Source organism: Kogia breviceps, chromosome 15 (assembly GCF_026419965.1).
Source record: "Kogia breviceps isolate mKogBre1 chromosome 15, mKogBre1 haplotype 1, whole genome shotgun sequence".
In the NCBI taxonomy this organism is placed as follows: Eukaryota; Metazoa; Chordata; class Mammalia; order Artiodactyla; family Physeteridae; genus Kogia; species Kogia breviceps.
The window spans coordinates 16,608,184-16,628,161 of NC_081324.1; positions in this window are offsets into that span (position 1 = coordinate 16,608,184).

The following is a 19,978-nucleotide window of genomic DNA, read 5'->3' on the forward strand; positions in this document are numbered from 1 at the left end:
GTGGGCGACTGCCCTGAACTCGTGGGTGGACAGACAGACACTTTGCGCCCGGGTCGGGGGAGAGTTGGCGTTTGTTAGTGTGCTTCCCACCCTCAGCTAGCCTCTTAGGAAAAGAAAAACGAAGTTCCCGGAGCCCTCCCTGCCGGGGGAGCGTTCTCTCGGTGCCCTAAGCCCTGGTGCCTGGATTCGAAGGTGGGGAGTAGGGTCGCGGGGCGAGGGCGAACCCAGCGGGGGGTCGGAGCCTGGGCTTAACCTACCGAGCCTCAGTAGTCCAGGCGTGGGGAGTGGGCGAGCTTGGGGGAGGGGAGGGGCGGAGGAGACCCCCACCTCAAGGAGCTTGGCACCTGCTCCGGGGCGGCGAGTCTGGACAGGCAGCGGCAGCCGGAATCCCGACGTCCGCAGAGCAAAGCTTCTAGCGCGTCCGCCTGCCTAGTTTTAAAGAAGGCTTGGGACTAGGTCGGCCGACCTTGATCGCCTCCCTCCACTCCCTCAGAGACGGGACTGCTGGAGTTTTGTGTCCTCAAGAGCACACACACACACACACACACACACACACACACACACACACACACACACACACACACACACACACACACGTTTCTGTCCTTTCTCCCTGCCCTCTCTGGGTTCCCCGGTCCCCTCTCGGGAGGAGTTTGCGCGGGGTGGGTGCCTGGGCCTCTGATCTGGACCTGAGATGACTGTCGCCAGGTCTGGGTGCCAGGACTGCAGTCCCTGCCAGGGCACTTTCCTTCCTTCGAATTCGGGGCTCACAACAGACCCTCCTCTGGGGGCCCCCCTTCCAGTTCTGTTTTAGAGGCTGCTACCACTCGGGAAGCTGGTGGGAGAAATAATTTGACTCTTGGAGGAAATTTAAAAAGTGAAGGGGAATTTGAGGATTCAAAGCTGCGAAGATCAGAACGCTGATTTATTTATTTATTTAGTGGGAGGAGTGGGGACGCGGGGAGCCGGAAGCCTGACTCTCACAACTACGAATGCTTTTTTTTTCCCCCTGAAAGAACGTTGAGCTTTAAGAAAGCAACTTGTTAATCTGAAAACCACGACGAATTTTCTCCTCACCAGCCTTCAGTTCCTGTCCCATGATTTCTCTCCCCCAACAGCCCCGAAGCCTTGGTTTTAAACCGCGTGGAGCTTCGGTCTCATCTTCTTTCTACAGTGGGTTTCCAAAAGTACCGTCCAAGTATACTTAAAGTTTTCCTCTCCTCCAGTTGTCACCCCACAGAAGAATAACTGGCTTGAGGTCCTTTTGTTCAGGTCAACTTGTGCGTGAAATCTTTTTGTTGTCCTTTCAAAGGAAGGCAAAAGTTGCAGTTGATTTTAAAAAGGACGAATTTAACTCTCTGAAAGTGGAGCTGTTTTCAAGTTGCTCTGAGACACTAAGCACGGGCGTCGCTTTTATTTATTACCCTCTTAAAACGATCATTTATTTGCTCTGGACGTAACAATTTTTGATTGAGGATTCAATATTGTTTAGACATTAATACAGATACCTAGCACTTCCCCTCTCTATGAAAATGGGAGGGTTTAAAATTGTTTTCGTATAATTTCAATCGTCAAGCTACAGTTGATTTTTAAAAAAAGTACAGAGTATTAAAAAAAGAGTTGGTCAGATTTTAAACTTGAAAAATATTATTTCCGATTTCAAAGATAATGTTTCTATTGGAAAACTAAAAACCAACCCAGGAGTATAAAATATTTATACGAATCAGACCATTTCTTTTTTTTAAAAATCGCATGATATATATTTTTTAGATTCATGGGATATCAGCTTCCAAGGATATTAAATAACCAAGGAGTCCGAGCTGATTTTTCAAGGTGATACAATCAAAAGTATAATAGAAAACACACTCGGATTATTTTAGGAGCATTTAATCTTTGGAAAATCGCTTCGATGCCACTTTTGAGAAATTCTGAATTGTTTCGCTTCCAAACGTGTAAAGAAAAAGCAACTCTGGCCAACCGTAGGGTTCAGAGGCGGCCGTGGTCGTTCGAGGAGCGGGCCACGGTCCCCGCGGGCCACTCCATCCAGCGCCGGGCCGGGCCTGGCCGGGCACAGGTGGTTTGGCTGCTTCCAAAGATGCCGGGCTCCGAGGGCGTCCTGCCGCCGGGGTTGGGAGAGAGATGCCCGCGGCGCCCCTGACCCCGGGGAGACCTGTTGGCCTCGAGGAAGCGGCGTTTGCGCCGACCGGCAGGCTCGGCGCGGAGAGCGGCGTCGAGGCCGCGGGCGCGGGGTGGCAGCGCGGGAGGCTGCGAGCGGCTCCCCTGTCGGACCGTGCCCTCCAGCTGCCCGGGTCCTGCCCTCCCGGCCCCGCGGAGCTCGGAGGCCCCGGGGCCCGCGCCCAGCCGCTTCTCGGAGAGGGGGCTGCGCGGCCCCGCGGCTCAGGAGGCGGAGGGAGCCGGCCAGGATTGATGTCTAAATCAATGCCGTTTCTAGGCGCTTCTCTCTACTTCTCTCCATCTTTCTCAAAGGCAGATCGCCTCCCAAGGGTGGATTTCTTCTCCCTTCGCGAAGTCGGGGAGAGGAGAGCGTCCGCACTTAACTGAAACCTCAGCGCCGCGCGAGGTCCCTGAGAGGTGGGGGGGGGGGCGGATCTGGCAATAAGCACCCACATGGAGGGAAACTGCGGGCCTGAGCCGCTCGTCCCTCCTCATCCTCCTTTTTTCCTCAGGCTGCGCCCCCCTCTCCCATTGTTTCCTAAACCCGAGCTCCTGCTTCCCTCGCCCACCCTGAATGGCGCCCCGGCTCGGGCCGCTCTCCCAGCGTTGGCACGTGGCGAGGCCTGCCCCAGACCGCCCTTCTATCTCCCAACTGGACCCCCAATTTGACGGGATCCGGAAGGGGAGACCCCTAGTTTCCGACGCCAAACCCGGCCCTGCTCAGGCCGGCCTGGCTGCTTCTGATTTAATTATTCACTGATGAATCAGACAGCTGCAATTGTGAAAAATCAGCGGCCACTATTGATTCCCGGAACGAGTAGGGGGGTAGGGAGGCCGCGGGGCGCAGGAGGAGGGCGGGGAGTCGGCTCCGGCCCTCGGGTGCCCTCGACCGGACGGCCTCGCCGGGCCCCCTGGCCCCCGCCGAGCACGCGGCTTCGTAGGGCCTCCAAGCCTCAGGCTCCCCTCCTCGCGCGAGGCCCGCCGGGGCCCGCCTTGTGTGCGCGCGGGGCCGACAGGCCTGGTCCACCCGCCTCGGGCCTTCGCTGGCCTCCTGCGGAGGTGAAGGAGGAGAACTGAAGACAAAGGGCAGGACCGGGGGAGGGACGCTCCCTCAGGGCTCTCCGGGGACTGCCTCGGGGGCGGCGGGGGCCTCAGGCTCGGCGCGGCTCCCGGGCCGGCCCCGCGTCCTGGAGGCGGAAGGGCGCATCGGCGGCGCTTCCGGTCCCCGCACGTCCGGCTGTGGGGCGTCGTGCGGCCGGCGCCGCCGCCCGGCTCCAGGATGCCCCGGAGCACCGGCTCCCCGCAGAGGCCGCCCTCCTCGTGGGCAGGGCGGGCCACGTTCGGCGGAGAGTGGAGACTTCGCGCCGCCGCCGCCAGAGCAACAAGTTCAGGCGGGCCCGAGGCGGCGGCACCCCGAGGGCAGGCAGTGGATGCCATTTCCCTCTCCTTTGTACCAAACTGAGTCAGAGATGTGTGTCCTGAGGAGGAGTGTCTGTGTGTCCTCAGAACAAGGAGTTGACACACATGGAGAATACATGCTAAAGAAGCCGTTATGGTTCTAATCGACCCAAAAAGGTAGAAAGATTTGGTGTATATACATAGCGTACGAGAATCACCCACTCTCCCCGCCTCACCCTTGTATCTATATCAGAAAAGCACTGGCAGCCAGAGTAGTCCTTTGACGTATACATTTTATGTCCGCTTCTTTGGGCGTCTTAAAACCATGCGGTTTTCCATTACAATTTGAAATCATTTTCTTATACGATATTTTATAGGAATTAAATTATACAAGAAATATGTAGGCTACGTAGAGCAAAAGTATTACAGATATAAAGCTCCTCATTCCCGATGTTTCACTTTTCTATTTCCTTCTAAAACTGCTCTTAAGTATTTTATTGTCTTCCTTTGTTGGAGGAATGTGTGCTTCAGACTTTATCCTGGAAAGAGTTGAGCACTGGCTCCCTGGAGATCAGATATAGACTCAAAAAGGGCCCTCTCACTGCACTGCCTGCTTCATAATCCATGGGCTGAGTATAGGTCACTGAACACAAAATGGCCTTTCCTCTCTTGCTTACTGAGATGGTTTAATGGATTTTGTAATGGTTTTCCAACTATCAGACTGGGGAAACCTGTTTTGGGGGCATTGTTTTCACATCAACCAAATGCAGTGCATTATGTCAAATTCTTTACCTTATCAATATAAATCCATGACAAGATGATGGAATTTTCTGGGATAATTTTGAAACATCATGTTTTGAAACACCAGGTTTCAAACATGCTTTGTAATTTTAAATGTGGAAAATCCTTAAAATTTTCCATTAAGTTGATCCTGGGTTTGCTGAAAGTTCTGGAAATCCTTTCAATAATATTCTATATACATCTGCTACAAAACTATGATGTTTGATCTGGTTGCAGTTTTTAGTAGGTCGCTCCCTTCCCAATTTTTTTTTTTTTTTTTTTTTTTTTAAGTAGGAGACTGTCAGGGAGGGAGTGAATTAGGGTGAATTTCAACCTCCAGTAAAATAGAGGTGGGGTGAGTGGAAATATTTTTAGGAATTCACAAACCGACTAAGGTTACCTAGATTCATGATTAAGGCAAGGATTTTGTGTTTTGGGAGGACAGAGTTTTTGCCTTTGCAGATGCTGTTCCCAGTGACGAACTATGTTCATCCCCAGTGAACTTGGCTAATATCAGCTCATATCTGAAGTTTCAGTTGCCATTTTTCTACTTCTTTTTTGAAACTATTTGCATATCTGATTTTCTTTGGAATTTTTTTTTACTTTCTTTTTTTTCTCATACTTTAGTTTTTCTCCCAAACTCTTATTCTAAACTTCTCTTTTTAGAGTTATTACTTAATTAAATTACTCATTACTTAAGTGAAACCACTCATAGTGGTAACTAATGCTATGAGATATCGTGGCCATACTTGGAGAAATGATGACTAACCCTAGTTTAGTTAAATTTTCTTTTTTTTACTTGACTCTTTCATCAAGAAGAACTTGCCTTTGTTAAATATTGTAATTTAGATATTGGGACATAAATGGGGATAACTTTGTAATGATTAGCTTCATATTCCAAAAGCTTTCAGGCTTCTCTTTTTCAAAAATGAATTTTCTTTTAATTCTAATTCCAAGTGATGTAATTCAGTGAGTGGGTTCTGGGTTTTTTGGTTCCTATCTGTAACTAATTTACAGACCAAGAAAGACAGAAGGAACAGAAAACAGAATGAGAGAACAGAAACTGTCATGATTTAAAGTGATTCATGAGACCAGAATTGCTTCAGAGTTACGTCATTTTTGGGAAAATGTTACAAATTTTTGATTAAGGGATTTATTCTGAAGGGAATTTTAAGTTTTATGTGGAAAAATTGCTTGTTTAAGTCCTGTTTTTTCAAAGGGGAACCATAGCAATATTTACTATATCATCAAAGTATCCTGGCTGGAGAGATGTGGGAAGTTTCAAGGGTCATGTTTAACATCAGGTTTGTTACACAATATAAGCAAACAGTAGCAACCCTGGATATTTTGTATTCTTGATATTCTGAAAAAAAATTGGGTGTCAATCAAATGAACATATATTAAACCAGGGTCACTTACCTTGTAAATGAACCTTCTGTATGTACCCATTTAAAAAGTGAATAATCCCTTGGAAAACCAATTAATCATAATTATATATATATGCTTAAAATATACATTTCTGTAAGTTGGGGTTGCTTACAGTAGTGAGTAGTTAGGGTGGGGTGGGTGGGGTGAAGCAGGCAGTGGAAGAAGTTACATCTATAGGAGTTTATCCATGACGGGGTAAAATTTTTCCCCTTGGTTTATTCTCCCCTTTATGACACTTCAAATCCTACCAACCTTTAATACTGTGTTTGTAAACTTTCTGGGTGATATCCACAGTAGGAAATGGATTTTACATTGAAACCCTAGTACATATATATGCACATTTCAGGAAGGAGAGACATCTTTTAAAGTGCCCTTTTGTAGCCAAACTTGTATTTGAAATTAATTACTAAATTTTAGAACCTTGTCTGATTGTTCTGAGAGGTGTCTTTTTCCTCTCTGTATACCGTGTGTTTTTCTTGCTGTTCATTCAGTACATATCATCTAAAGCTTGGTATTGTTATTTGTGTATGAAGTTCATTGGCTATTTTAGATAGTGAGCACTTGAGGATGCCTTCCTGGAGGTAAGTCTCTAGTGGTATGCCACAGGGCTCTTGACCCTATCTCGTTCAATATTTTTTTTGAAGTCTTTACTGAAGGTTAGAAGGTCTACTCATCAAATTTGTAGGTGACACAGAGCTAGCAGTCATAGCGAATATATTGAACGACAAAATCAAGATTCAAAATGAAACATGAATGTTGGAATGAAAACCACCATGATTTAATCGAACAAAGACCAGTATGAAAGCCCTTTATTGAGGCTGAAAATATAAATCAAAGGAGGTTCCTGGATTGTCACAACAATGCATGTGCAAAAATGGAGGTATTAGTTGACTCTAAATGCAAAATGATACAGAAGTATTATGCTGCATAAACAGCTAATGTAATTTTAGGCTAAACTATTAGAAATATGACATATAGCTTACAAAGAAGGTAACAGGTTCCCTGTATTCTGGACTGGAGGCTTATCTAGCTCTAGCTACCTCATTTTAATATAGCTATTGATAAGCTAAAGATTACCGTGGGCTCTCAGGGTGTGAGGGAAGAGGAAACCATGCTATATGTGGAAGAGTTAGAGCACATGTTTCGGCTGGAGAAGAGGCAAATGGTGTGGTGCATGATTGCCACTTCAAATATTTGCCTAGCTGTCATGTGGCAGAGGGGGTAGAGCATTTTTTCCTGCTCCTCGGGGCAGAGTTAGGACCAAAGGGTAAAAGTGACAGGGGAGTTGACTTTGATTCTAATAATTAAGGTTGTCCAAGAGTACAGCAAGTTACCACATGAAAAGTGAATTCTTCATCCACAGGAGTATTCTGCACAGGCTGTGTGAACATCTGGCTAGGATGCTATTAATAGGGATCAGCTGAATTAGGCAGCAGGTTGAAATAAGTGATCTTTCTGGTTGAATTCCAGAATTTTCTGAATTAATTATTTAAAGATATTGTGCAAGTGATTTTAAGAGATAGATTAATGTTAATATGCTTGTAGGAACTTTAAATGTACATGGTAGAGCATTTTCTGTCTCAAAGTGCTGTAAAACTAATCCCTTATTTATGAAAAACACAACTTCATTATTTCTTGTCTGCATTTTTAAAATCCAAAAAAAGCTCCGAAAATCAAAAGTTTTTCTAATTCCACGTTGAAATAGCCTTAACTGAACTGATGAGAGACTATTTCAGTCTTTATCCCACTTAGAATGAACATTTGTACATACCTCTGCAGAAATATTATTGTGTTTAATTACAAGGTGCTTTCCCAGACTCTGTTGGGGGTATGTAGTATGTGATTTTTTGCTGCTAACACGTTTCAAATATCTGAAAAATTCTCAATTCTAAACCATCTATCTCCAAAGGATTTGGTTAAAGGATTGTTATTATTATCCATACTAACCTTATAATTAGAGAGTTCTTGTTTTTTCAGAGTAACTTGAATCCATTGGCCAGAAATCTAGACAATAAGCTACATTACTAACCTATGCTAGAATGATTCTCAAGAACTATTACTGAGTCCCTAAACTTTGTAACAGAAGGAATTTGCTTTATAAGCCAAATTTATACTAGATAATGAAACGATAAGTTGCTCTGCTGTTTCCATATTTATTTTATGAAGAGGTTAGTGGCAAAAATGATCAATGTCAAAGGTCTTCTCCCCAGCATATCTGATATCACTTAAGGCTGGCTCTGGGTGACAATATCACACTTTTCTGGCCTAGGTGGAGGATTTAGTAGGATCACTTAATTAATGGATTTCATTTTACCAATCATTTCTGTAACTATTACTCATTCTGTAGACATTTATGGAACACCTACTCCAGGCTGGCCCTCAACTAGGCAACAGACAAGATGAATGAGATGAAAATAGTATCCTTAATATGCCCACATACTAATTTGATCCTCAAAACAACCTGTAAGGTAAGCAAGGCAGACATTATTGTTCCCATTAAAGATGAAAAAATGGAGTCTCAGCGAAATTAAGTGACTTTCTTAGGATCACACATCCAGTAAGTGGTAGAACAGGACTTGAATCCAAGGCTTTCGTTCAGAAACTACTTATTTTCCATCGTATTAACATATATTAAGGACCTGTGGTTCACCATACAAAATGTGTCTTCTCCTCACCCAAAATTTATCATCAACTTTACTTTTACTTGGCTGCTCAGAATTTGTAGCCACTTTTTATGTTTGGAGAAGGCATTGTGAAATGAGTTTTTATGGGAGATTGGCTTCCAACTTCTTACTATGAAACCCAAATGCCCAAACTCTCCCATTTCCATCCCCTGGCGGTTGGGACCCAGGAACATCAACCAGGCTCAGTCAATAAGATATGCCTCCCTCAAGGTCAAACACCAAAGAACAAAGGAGTGGGAACAGCCTAGAATTCATGCTGGTGAAGCTGGTGTACTCTGTGTCCAGCAGTGTCAGCTGCTTCTTTGGCTATGATTCCTTATGCCTAAACTTCATTGATTTCAGACCATTTGCTGGACTTGGTTCTCATCCCTTTTGGGCTATTCTGTGAACCATCTGATTTCCTTTCACTAAATTTGTTTGCAAACATCAGCCTGAGTCAGTTTCTGTTGTTTTCAAGCAGGAACTTTAGAGAACCATTTTATAGACTAGGTAGTGAGAATTGGTCAGATTGTGGACATATTTTGAAGAGAGACCTGACAGCATGTGTTGAGGCATTGGATATGGAATGTGAAAGAAAGAAGTCAAGGATGCCTTCAAAATTTTTGTTCTGAATAATGAAAGAATAAAGCTACCATCAGTTCCAGTTCTCTATTACCGCAAATCGCCCCCAAAATAGTGGACTAAAACAGCAGCCATTTTTATTATCTCTCCATTGACTTGGGCCTCTCACAGCATAATGGCTGAGTTTTGAGAGGGAGCAGTCCCTGAGGCTGGACATTGCAAAAGAACCTGGAAGAAGCTGCATGGTCTTTTGTGACCTAGTCTCAGAACCCACATTGTGTCACTTCCCCCCGTATTCTATGGCTAGAATTATTCACAGGCTCATCCAGATTCAAAGAGGAGGGAACTCTGGAACAACAAAGAATTTGGACCCATGTTTTGAAACATGTATTAGGGAACTCTAAGAAAGGTGGGGAAGACTGGGAGAGGAACACGTTGAGGGAGGATATCATGTGTTTGGATGTCTGTTAGGCAATCAAGAAAAGATAGTGGGTAGCAATTGGGTTATGAGTCAGGTGTTCAGGTGAGAAGTTGAGGCTAAAGATATAAACTTTAAAAAATATTCTTGTATTTTTTTCTATAGTTTTGTTTATTTATTTTATTGGAAATGCCGTGCAGCATGTGAGATCTTAGTTCCCTGACCGGGGATCGAACCCATGCCCCTTGCAGTGGAAGCATGGAGTCTTAACCACTGGACTGCCAGGGAAATCCCTAAAGATATACATTTAAGAGTTGTATGTGTGTGCCTGGTGTGTAAAGCCATGGGACTGGTTGAGATAGATCATCTAGAGATGTAGCCTTATAATATGTTTTGAAGTCAGGGAGTGTGATACCTCCAGCTTTGTCATTCTTGCTCAAAATTGCTTTGGCCATTTGGGGTCTTTTGTGGTTCTAAATGAACTTTAGGATTGTTTTTTCTATTTTGGTAAAAAATGCCATTGAGATTTTGATAGAAACTGTGCTGAATCCTCAGATCACTTTGGAAAATGTGGACATTTTGACAATGTTAATTCTTCCAATGCATGAACCTGAGATGTCCTTCAATTTGTTTGTGTCCTTTAAATTTTCTTTTGTCATTGTTTTGTAGTTTTCAGCCTACAAGTCTTTCAATTCTTTTGTTAAGCTTATTCCTAAGTTTTTTCTTATTTTTGATGCTATTGTAAGTGGAATTATTTTAATTTGCTTTTCAGGTAGGTTGTTGTTAGTGTAGAGAAACACAATTGACTTTTGTATGTTGATTTTGCATATTGTGGCTTTACTGAATTTGGTTGTTAGTTCCACAGTTTGTAGAGTCTTTAGAGTTTTCTACATATGAAGATCATGTCATCTTCAAACAGAGGTAGTTCTACTTCTTCCTTTCTGATTTGAATGGCTTTTATTTCTCTTTCTTGCCTAATTTTTCTGGCTAGGACTTCCAGTGCTATGCTGAACAGGAAAGGTAAGAGTGGGCATCCTTGCCTTGTTCTGGATCTTAGAAGGAAAGCTTTCGGCTTTTCATTGTTGAGCATAATGTTTGCTGTGGGCTTTTCATAAATGGCTTTTATTGTATTGAAGTAAGTTCCTTCTATACCTAATTTGTTTAGAGTTTTTAATCATGAAAAGATATTGAATACTGTGAGATGCTTTTTATGCATCCATTGTGATGATCATGTGATTTTTAATCCTTCATCCTGTTAATGTGGTATATCATGTTAATTGATTTATATATGTTGAACCATCCTTGTATCACAGGGGTAAATTCTACTTAGTCGTGGTGTATGATTTTTAAAATATGCTGTTGTATTTGGTTTGCTGGTATTTTTTTTTTAGGATTTTTGCATCTATGTTCAGCAGGATATTGACCTGTAGTTTTTTTTCTTGTGGTATCTTTGTCTGCTTTGGTTTCAGACTGACCTCATAGAATTAGTTTGAAAGTGTTTCTTCTTCTAATTTTTGGAAGAGTTTAAGAAGGATTGGTATTCTTTTTAAATGTTTGGTAAAATCCACCCATGAAGTCATCTGGTCCTGGGCTTTTATATGTTGGAAGTTTTAAAATTACCCCTTCAGTCTTTTTATTTGGTATGTGCAGAGTTCCTGTTTCTTCTTGATTCAGTCTTGATAGGTTGTATGTGTCTAAAAAAATTCCTGTACCTTGTCCAATTTATTGGCATATGCTTGTTCATAATAGTCTCTTATGATCCTCTTTATTTCTGTGAGATCAGTTGTAATGTCTCCTCTTTCATTTCTGATTTTTATTGAGTCTTCTCTCTTTTATTCCCTTGTCTAGCTAAGGGTTTGTTGATTTTGTTTTACTTTTCAAAAACCAGCTTCTAGTTTCATCAATTTAAAAAATGTTTTTCTATTCTCCATTTCATTTATTTATGCTCTAATATTTATTAGTTCCTTCTTTCTGCTAATTTTGGGCTTAATTTCTTCTCTTTTTCTAGTTCCTTGGGGTATAAATTTAGGTGGTTTATTTGAGATCTTTCTTTTTTTTCAATGTAGGTATTCATTGCTATAAACTTCCCTTTCTGTACTGTTTTCTTTGGCATATCATTAATTTTGTTATATTGTAGTGTTGTATTTTTATTTTCATTTGCTTTGAGATATTTTCTAATTTTCTTTTGATTTCTTCTTAGACCCAATAGTTTTTTTAAAGAGTGTGTTGTTTAATTTCCATGTATTTGTTACATTTTCCATTTTTAAAATTATTGATATCTAGTTTCATTCCATTGTGATTGGAAAAGATACATAGAATTATCTCAGTATTCTTGAATTTGTTAAGGTTTGTTTTGTGACCTAGCATGTGATCTATTCTGGACAATGTGTTTCTGTGGGAGAATGAGGGCTGGAGATGTCCTACTCTGCCATCTTGCTGCCCTCCATTTTAAAAAAGTCCCAGTCCCCTTCTTAACCCCTGGAAACCACTAATCTAGTCTCTATTTCTCTAATTTTGTCATCTCAAGAATGTTATGTAAGTGGAATCATATGGTATGCAACCTTTTGAGAATTGGCTGTTCACTCAGCTTAATTCTCTGGAGATCCACCTAGGTTGTTGTGTATATTAATAATTTACTCCTTTTTATTGCTGAATAGTATTCCATGGTATGGTTGTACCACAGTTTATTTAACTATGCAGCTGTTGAAGGTTTTTTTTTTTTCCAGTTTTTGGTTATTTTATGAATAAAACTGTCATGAACATTAATGCACAGGTTTTGTGTGAACATATGTCTTCATTTTTCTGGAATAGATGTCCAATAGTGCAGTTGCTGGGTTGTCTGGTAGTTTCATGTTTCCTTTTTTTTTTAAGAAACTGCAAACTTTTTCCCATAGTGACTGTACCATTTTGCTTTCCCACTAGCAATGTGTGAGTGATTGAATTTCTTTACATCTTCACCAGCTTAAGTATTGTCAATATTTGTGTAGTAATGTTTCATTACAGTTTTAGTTTGTGTTTCCTTAGTGTCTAGTGATATAGATCTTTTCATGTGCTTATTTGCCATCTGTATATACACTTCAATGAAATGTCTGTTCATATGTTTTGCCCATTTTTTAATTGGATTGTCTTTTACTGTTGAGTTTTGAGAGTTCTTTTTATATTCTAGATAGTAGTCCTTTGTAAGATAGGTAGTTTGCAAATAGTTTCTCCCAGTCTGGACCTTGCCTTTTCCCTCTCTTAAGTAGGACCTTTCACAGAGCAAATATTAATTTTGGTGAAGTCCGATTTGTAAATTTTTCTTTTTGTGGACCATGTTTTTGATTTCAAGGCTAAGAATGCTTTGCCTAGCCCTAGATCTATTGTCTCACCTACTTATTTTTTCTAAAGTTTTATAATTTTACATTTAACATTTAAATCCAAGATCCATTTTGTGTTAATTTTTGTAAAAGGGTGAGGTTTAGAACAAAGTTCTTTTTATTTTTATTTATTTATTTATTTGCCTGTGTATATCCAGTCACTTCAGCTTCATTCATTGAAAATGCTATTTTTCCTCCATTGAATTATGTTTGTATCTTTGTCAAAAATTAGTTGGGCATAAACATGTGGGTCTACTTCTGAGTTCTCTATTCTGTTCCATTGAGTTATGTGTCTGTCTTTCCACTAATGTCACATAGTCTTGGTTACTGTAACTATATAATAAGTCTAGAAATCAGACTAATTCCTTCTCCTTTGTCTTTCTTTTAAACAATATTTTAGATATTTTAGTTCTTTTGCTTTTCCATATACATTTTAGGATAATTTTATCTATATCTATAAAAAATCTTGATTGGATTTTGATAAGAATTGTGGGGCTTCCCTGGTGGCGCAGTGGTTGAGAATCCGCCTGCCGATGCAGGAGACACGGGTTCGTGCCCTGGTCCGGGAAGATCCCACATGCCGCGGAGCGACTGAGCCCGTGAGCCATGGCCGCTGGGCCTGTGCGTCCGGAGCCTTGCTCCGCAACGGGAGAGGCCACAACAGTGAGAGGCCCGCATACCGCAAAAAAAAAAAAAAAAAAAAAAAAAAAAGAATTGTGTTAAACTTGAATATACATTTGGGAATAATTAACACCTTTACTATATTGTGTCTTCCAGTTCATGAACATGGTATGTCACTCAATTCACTTATGTCTTCTTTCATTTATTTTATCCTGATGTGTAGTTTTGAGGTATCATCCAATCCACTGAGGGCCCATATAGAACAAAAAGGCAGAGGAGTAGCAAATGTGCTGTCTCTCTGTGTTTGAGCTGAGATATCCATCTTCTCCTGCTTTCAGACATTGGTGCTCCTGGTTCTTGGGCTTTCAGACTCATATCGGGACTTACACCATCAGCCTCCCCACTGTAATTCTCAGGCCTTTGAATTCAGACTGAATTACAGCTTTCCTGTTTCTCCAGCTTACAGATAGTAGATTGTGGGACATTTCAACCACCATAACCACATGAGCCAGTTCCTATAATACATCTCCGTATGTATATCCTATTGGTTCTTTTACTCTGGAGAACTCTGACTAGTACAGTCATGTGTATAATTCTTTGCATAGACTGTTGAATTTTATTTAGTAATATTTTGCTAGGGAATTTTGCATCTATATTCATGAGGGGTATTGGTTCATAGTTCTTTCTTCATATTGTCTTTGTCTGGTTTTGGTATCAGGATAATACTTGCCTCATAAAATGAATTGGGAAGCTTTCCCTCATTCTGGAAGAGATTGTGTAGACTTGGTGTTAATTGTGGTAGAATTCTATAGTTAATCCATCTGGACCTGGGGAGTTCTCTTTTGGGAGTTTATAAATTGCAAATTGAATCTCCTTAATAGTTATAACACTGCTCTATCTATTTCATGTTGGGTGTTAGTTTGTGCTTTTTGGGGAATTGGTACATTTCATTTAAGTTGTCAAATTTATATATGTAGAATTTTTCATAGTATTCACTTATTATCCTTTTGATATCTACAGGGTCCCTTATTTTATTCCTGATATCAGTAATTTGTGTCTTCTCTCTCTCTCCCTCTCTCTTCAGTCTGTTAGGTACTTGTCAATTTTACTGATCTTTTTTCTTTTTTTTTTTTCTTTTTCTTTTTTTTTGCAGTACACGGGCCTCACACTGTTGTGGTCTCTCCCATTGTGGAGCACAGGCTCTGGACATGCAGGCTCAGTGGCCATGGCTCATGGGCCTAGCCACTCTGCAGCATGTAGGATCTTCCCGGACTGGGGCACGAACCCGTGTCCTCTGCATCGGTAGGTGGACTCTCAACCGCTGCACCACCAGGGAAGCCTGATCTGTATTTTTAAAAAATTTATTTATTTAATTTTATTTTTCGCTGCGTTGGGTCTTCATTGCTGTGCGCAGGCTTTCTCTAGTTGCGGCAAGCAGGGGTACTCATTGTGGTGCATGGGCTTCTCATTGTGGTGGCTTCTTTTGTTGTGGAGCATGGACTGTAGGTGCACAGGCTCAGTAGTTGTGACTCATGGACCCTAGAGTGCAGGCTCAGTAGTTGTGGCACACAGGCTTAGTTGCTCTGTGGCATGTGGGATCTTCCCGGACCAGGGATTGAACCCATGTCCCCTGCATTGGCAGACAGATTCTTAACCACTGTGCCACCAGGGAAGTCTCTATTGATCTGTTTTTGAAGAACTAGCTTTTGTTTCAGTGATTTTCTCTGTTGCATTTCTGTTTTCAATTTCATTGATTTCTTCTGTTTATTTCCTTCCTTCTCCTTGTTCTGAGTTCATTTTTTATCTTTTTCTGGGTTCTTGAGGTAGGAGCTTAGATCATTGATTTGAAACTTTTCCTCTTTTCTAATGTATTTAATGCTTTGAATTTCCCTTTCAACACTTCTTTAGCTGCATCCTACATGTTTTGATATGCTGGGTTTTCATTTTCATTCAGTTCTATGTGTTAAAAAATTTCCTTTGAGACTTTCTGATGGAGTATTTTTAAGTATGTTGTTTAGTTTCCAAGATTTTGGAGATTTTCAGTTATCATTCTGTTGTTGATTTCTAGTTTGATTCCATTGTGGACAAACAACACATTCTATAATTTCAGTTGTTTTAAATTCGTTGAGGTTTGCTTTATGGCTCAGGATACAGTTTATGTATTTAACAAGGAACTAGAAAATATAAAAAGAACCCATCAGCACTGAAGAATACAGTAACTGAAATGAATGCACTAGAAGGAACTATGTGATACAGAAGAATGTATAAGCAATCTGCAAGGTAGAATAATGGCAATCACCCAATCAGAACAGCAAAAAGAAAAACAAATTTTAAAAAATGAGGACCGTTTAAGGGACCTCTTGGACATCATCAAGCATGTGAACATTTCCCTTATAGGGGTCCCAGAAGGAGAAGAGAGAGAGAAAAGGGGGGTAGAAAATGAATTTGATGAAGTTATGGCTGAAAACTTCCCAAAGCTGAAGAAGGGAACAGACATCCAGGTACAGGAATCAAAGAGAGTCCCAGATGAGATGAACTCAAGAGGCCCACACCAAGACATATCATAACTAAAATGGCCAGAGTTTAAAGAGAGAATTTTAAAGGCAGCAAGAAAAAAGCTGTTGCATATTATGAAACACCCATAAGGCTATCAGCTAATTTTTCAGCAGACTTTGAAGGCCAGAAGGGAGTGGCATGATATATTTAAAGTTCTGAAAGGGAAAAACCTATACCTAGGATATTCAATGCAGCAGCATTATCAGTCAGAATTGAAGGAGAGATAAAGAACTTCTCAGACAAACAAAAACTAAGAGTTCATCAATACTAAACTGACCCAACAAGAACTGTTAAAGGGTCTTCTCTAAGTGGAATTAAAAGCAACAATAAGAAGTAAGAATCTATAGGAAAGGAAAAATTCCTCTAGTAAAGGCAAATGTGTAATAAAAGCTGTGGATCAACCACTTACATAAGTGAGTACAAAGACTAAAAGACAAAAATTGTAAAATCAACTATAATTACAGTAAATAGTTAAGGCATAGACGTGAAGTTATAAAATATGACATCAAAAGCACAAAACGTGGGGGAGGGGAGCAAAAAATGTAGATCTTTTAGAGTGTGTTTGTTAAATGACTATCAGTTTAAAATAAGTAGAGTAGTTGTAGATCAACATATGTGAACTCCATGGTAACCACAAGTCCAAACCCTACAATATACACAAAAACTATAGAGAAAAGAACACAAGCATACCACTAAAGAAAATCATCAAACCACAAGGGAAGAAACTAAATGAAGAAGAAAAGAACAGAGAACTACAAAAGCAATTAGAAAACAAATAACAAAATGGGAATAAGTACATACCTATCAATAATCACTTTCAATGTCAATGGACTGAATGCTCAAATCAAAGACATAGGGATTGGATTTAAAAAAGACCCATCTATTTGCTGCCTACAAGAGACTCACTTCAGAGCAAAAGACACAGACTGAAAAAGAGGGGATGGAAAAAAGATATTTCCTGCAAATGGAAATTAAAACAAAGCTGGGATGCAATAACACATCAGACAAAGTAGATTTTAAAACAAGTCTGTGACAAAAGACAAAGAAGGGCATTTTACAGTGATAAAGGGATCAATACAAGAAGAGGATATAACATTAACACATATTCACCTAATATGGGAGCACCTAAATATATAAAGAAAATAGATTGGGAGTGTGGGATTGACATATACACACTGCTATATTTAAAATAGATAACCAGGACTTCCCTGGTGCCATAGTGGTTGGGAATCTGCCTGCCAATGCAGGGGATATAGGTTTGAGCTCTGGTCTGGGAAGATCCTACATGCTGCAAAGCAACTAAGCCTGTGCACCACAACTACTGAGCCTATACTCTAGAGCCCATGAACCACAACTACTGAGCCTGCGTGCCACAACTACTGAAGCCCGTGTGCCTAGAGCCTGTGCTCCACAACAAGAGAAGCCAATCCAATGAGAAGCCCACACACCACAACGAAGAGTAGTCCTCACTCGCCACAACTAGAGAAAGCTGATATGCAGCAATGCAGACCCAACGCAGCCAAAAATAAATAAATAAATAAATAAATAAATAAATAAAATAACTAAGAAGGACCTACTGTAAAACAATTTTTTAAATTTAGAAAAGAAAATATTAACAGACATAAAGGGAGAAATTGACAACAATACAATAATAGTAGGGGACTTTAATACCCCACTTAAGTCAATGGACAGATCATCCTGACAGAAAATCAATAAGGAAACAGTGACCTTAAGTGACACATTAGACCAGTTAGACTTAATAAAGATATCTACATTCCATTCCCAAATAGCAGAATACACATTCTTTTTAAGTGCACATGGAACATTCTCCAAGATAGGTCACATGCTAGTCCACAAAAGTCTCAACAAATTTAACATAGAAATTATACCAAAAATTTGTTCCAAACAATGGTATGAAACTAGAAATCACTTACAGGAAGAAAAATGGGGAAAAAAACCAAACACATGGAGACTAAATAATATTCTACTAAAAAAAAATCAGTGGTTCAAGGAAGAAATCAGAAAACACCTCTAGACAAGTAAACATAAAAACACAACTTTCCAAAATCTGTAAAGTGCAGCAAAAGCAGTTCTAAGAAGGAAGTTTATAGAGATACAGGACTAATTCAAGAAACAAGAAAAATCTCAAACAACATAACATACCATCCAAAGGATTCAGAAAAAGAAGAACAACAAAGCCCAAAGTCAGCAGAAAGAAGGAAATAATGAAGATCAGAAAGGAAATAGGGAATTCCCTGGTGGTGCAGTGGTTAAGAATCTGCCTGCCAATGCAGGGGACATGGGTTCAATCCCTGGTCTGGGAAGATCCCACATGCCATGGAGCAACTAAGCCTGTGCACCACAACTACTGAGCCTGTGCTCTAGAGCCCAAATACCACAACTACTGAAGTCCACACACCTAGAGCCTGTGCTCAGCAACAAAGAGAAGCCACTGCAATGCGAAGCCCATGCAATGCAATGAAGAGTAGCCCCCGCTCACTGCAACTAGAGAAAGCCTGTGCTCAGCAACGAAGACCCAATGCAGCCAAAAATAAATAAATAAATAAATGAATTTTTTTAAAAAAGAAAGGAAATAAATAAAATCGATTCCTCCCCCCTCCACAGAAAAGAAAATGTCAGTGAACTGAAGAGCTGTTGTTTTGAAAGGACAAACAAAATTGATAAGCTTTTAGCCAGGTTCATTAAGAAAAAGAGAGGGAGGACCTAAATATACAAAATAAAAAATGAAAGAGGAGAAATTACAACCAATATCACAGAGATACAAAAAATCATAAGAGAATTCTGTGAATAGTTATATGCCAACAAATTGGACACCTTAAAGAAATGGGTAAATTTCTAGAAACATACAATCTTCTAAGACTAAATCAGGAAGAAATAGGTAATCTGAATAGACTGATCACTAGTAGTTAAATTGAATCAGCAATCTTTTAACAATCAGCAAATTCCCAGCAAACCTAAGTCCAGGACTGGATGTCTTCACAAGGGAATTCTACCAAAAATATAAAGTAGAGCTAATACCTGTCCTTCTCAAGCTATTTCAAAAATTTGAAGAGGAGGGAGCCCTCCCAAATTCATTCTATGAGGCCATCATTACTCTGATGCCAAAATTGGACAAAGACACTACAAAACAAAACTACAGGCTAATATCTCTGATGAATATAGTTGCAAAAATAATCAACAAAATATTAGCAAATGAAATTCAACCATATATGACATAACCATATATGGTGTATATCATTCACCATGATAAAGTGGGGTTTATTCTAAGAATGAAAAGATGGTTCAGGGTCTGCAAATAAATCAATGTGAAAAACCACATTAACAAAATGAAGGATAAAAATCACATGATCATCTCAAAAGATGCAGGAAATGCTTTTGACAAAATTCACCATCCATTCATGATAAAAACTCTTATCAAAGTTGGTACAGAGGGAATATAGCTCAACATAATAAAAGCCATTTATGACACACCCGCAACTAACATCATACTCTATGGTGAAAAGCTGAAAAGTTTTTCTCTAAAATCAGGAAAAAGACAAGGATGCCCAGTCTTGCCACTTATATTTAACACAGTTATTGGAAGTCCTAGCCACAGCAACCAGGCAGGAACAAGAAATAAAAGCCATCCAGATTAGAAGGGAAGAAGTAAAACCATCACTATTCTCAGATGACATGATACTATATATAGGAAATCCTAAAGTCTCCACCAAAAAACTATTAGAAGTAATAAATGAAGTCAGTAAAGTTTTAGAAAAAAAGATTAATATACAGAAATCTGTTGCTTTCCTATACACTAATAATGAACTATCAGAAAGAGAAAGTAAGAAAATGATCCTGTTCAAAATTGTATCAAAAAGAATGCAACAACTAAGAATAAACTTAACAAAGGAGGTGAAAGACCTGTACTCTGAAAACTATAAAACACTGATGAAGGAAATAGAAGATGATACAAAGAAATGGAAAGATATCCTGTGTTCATG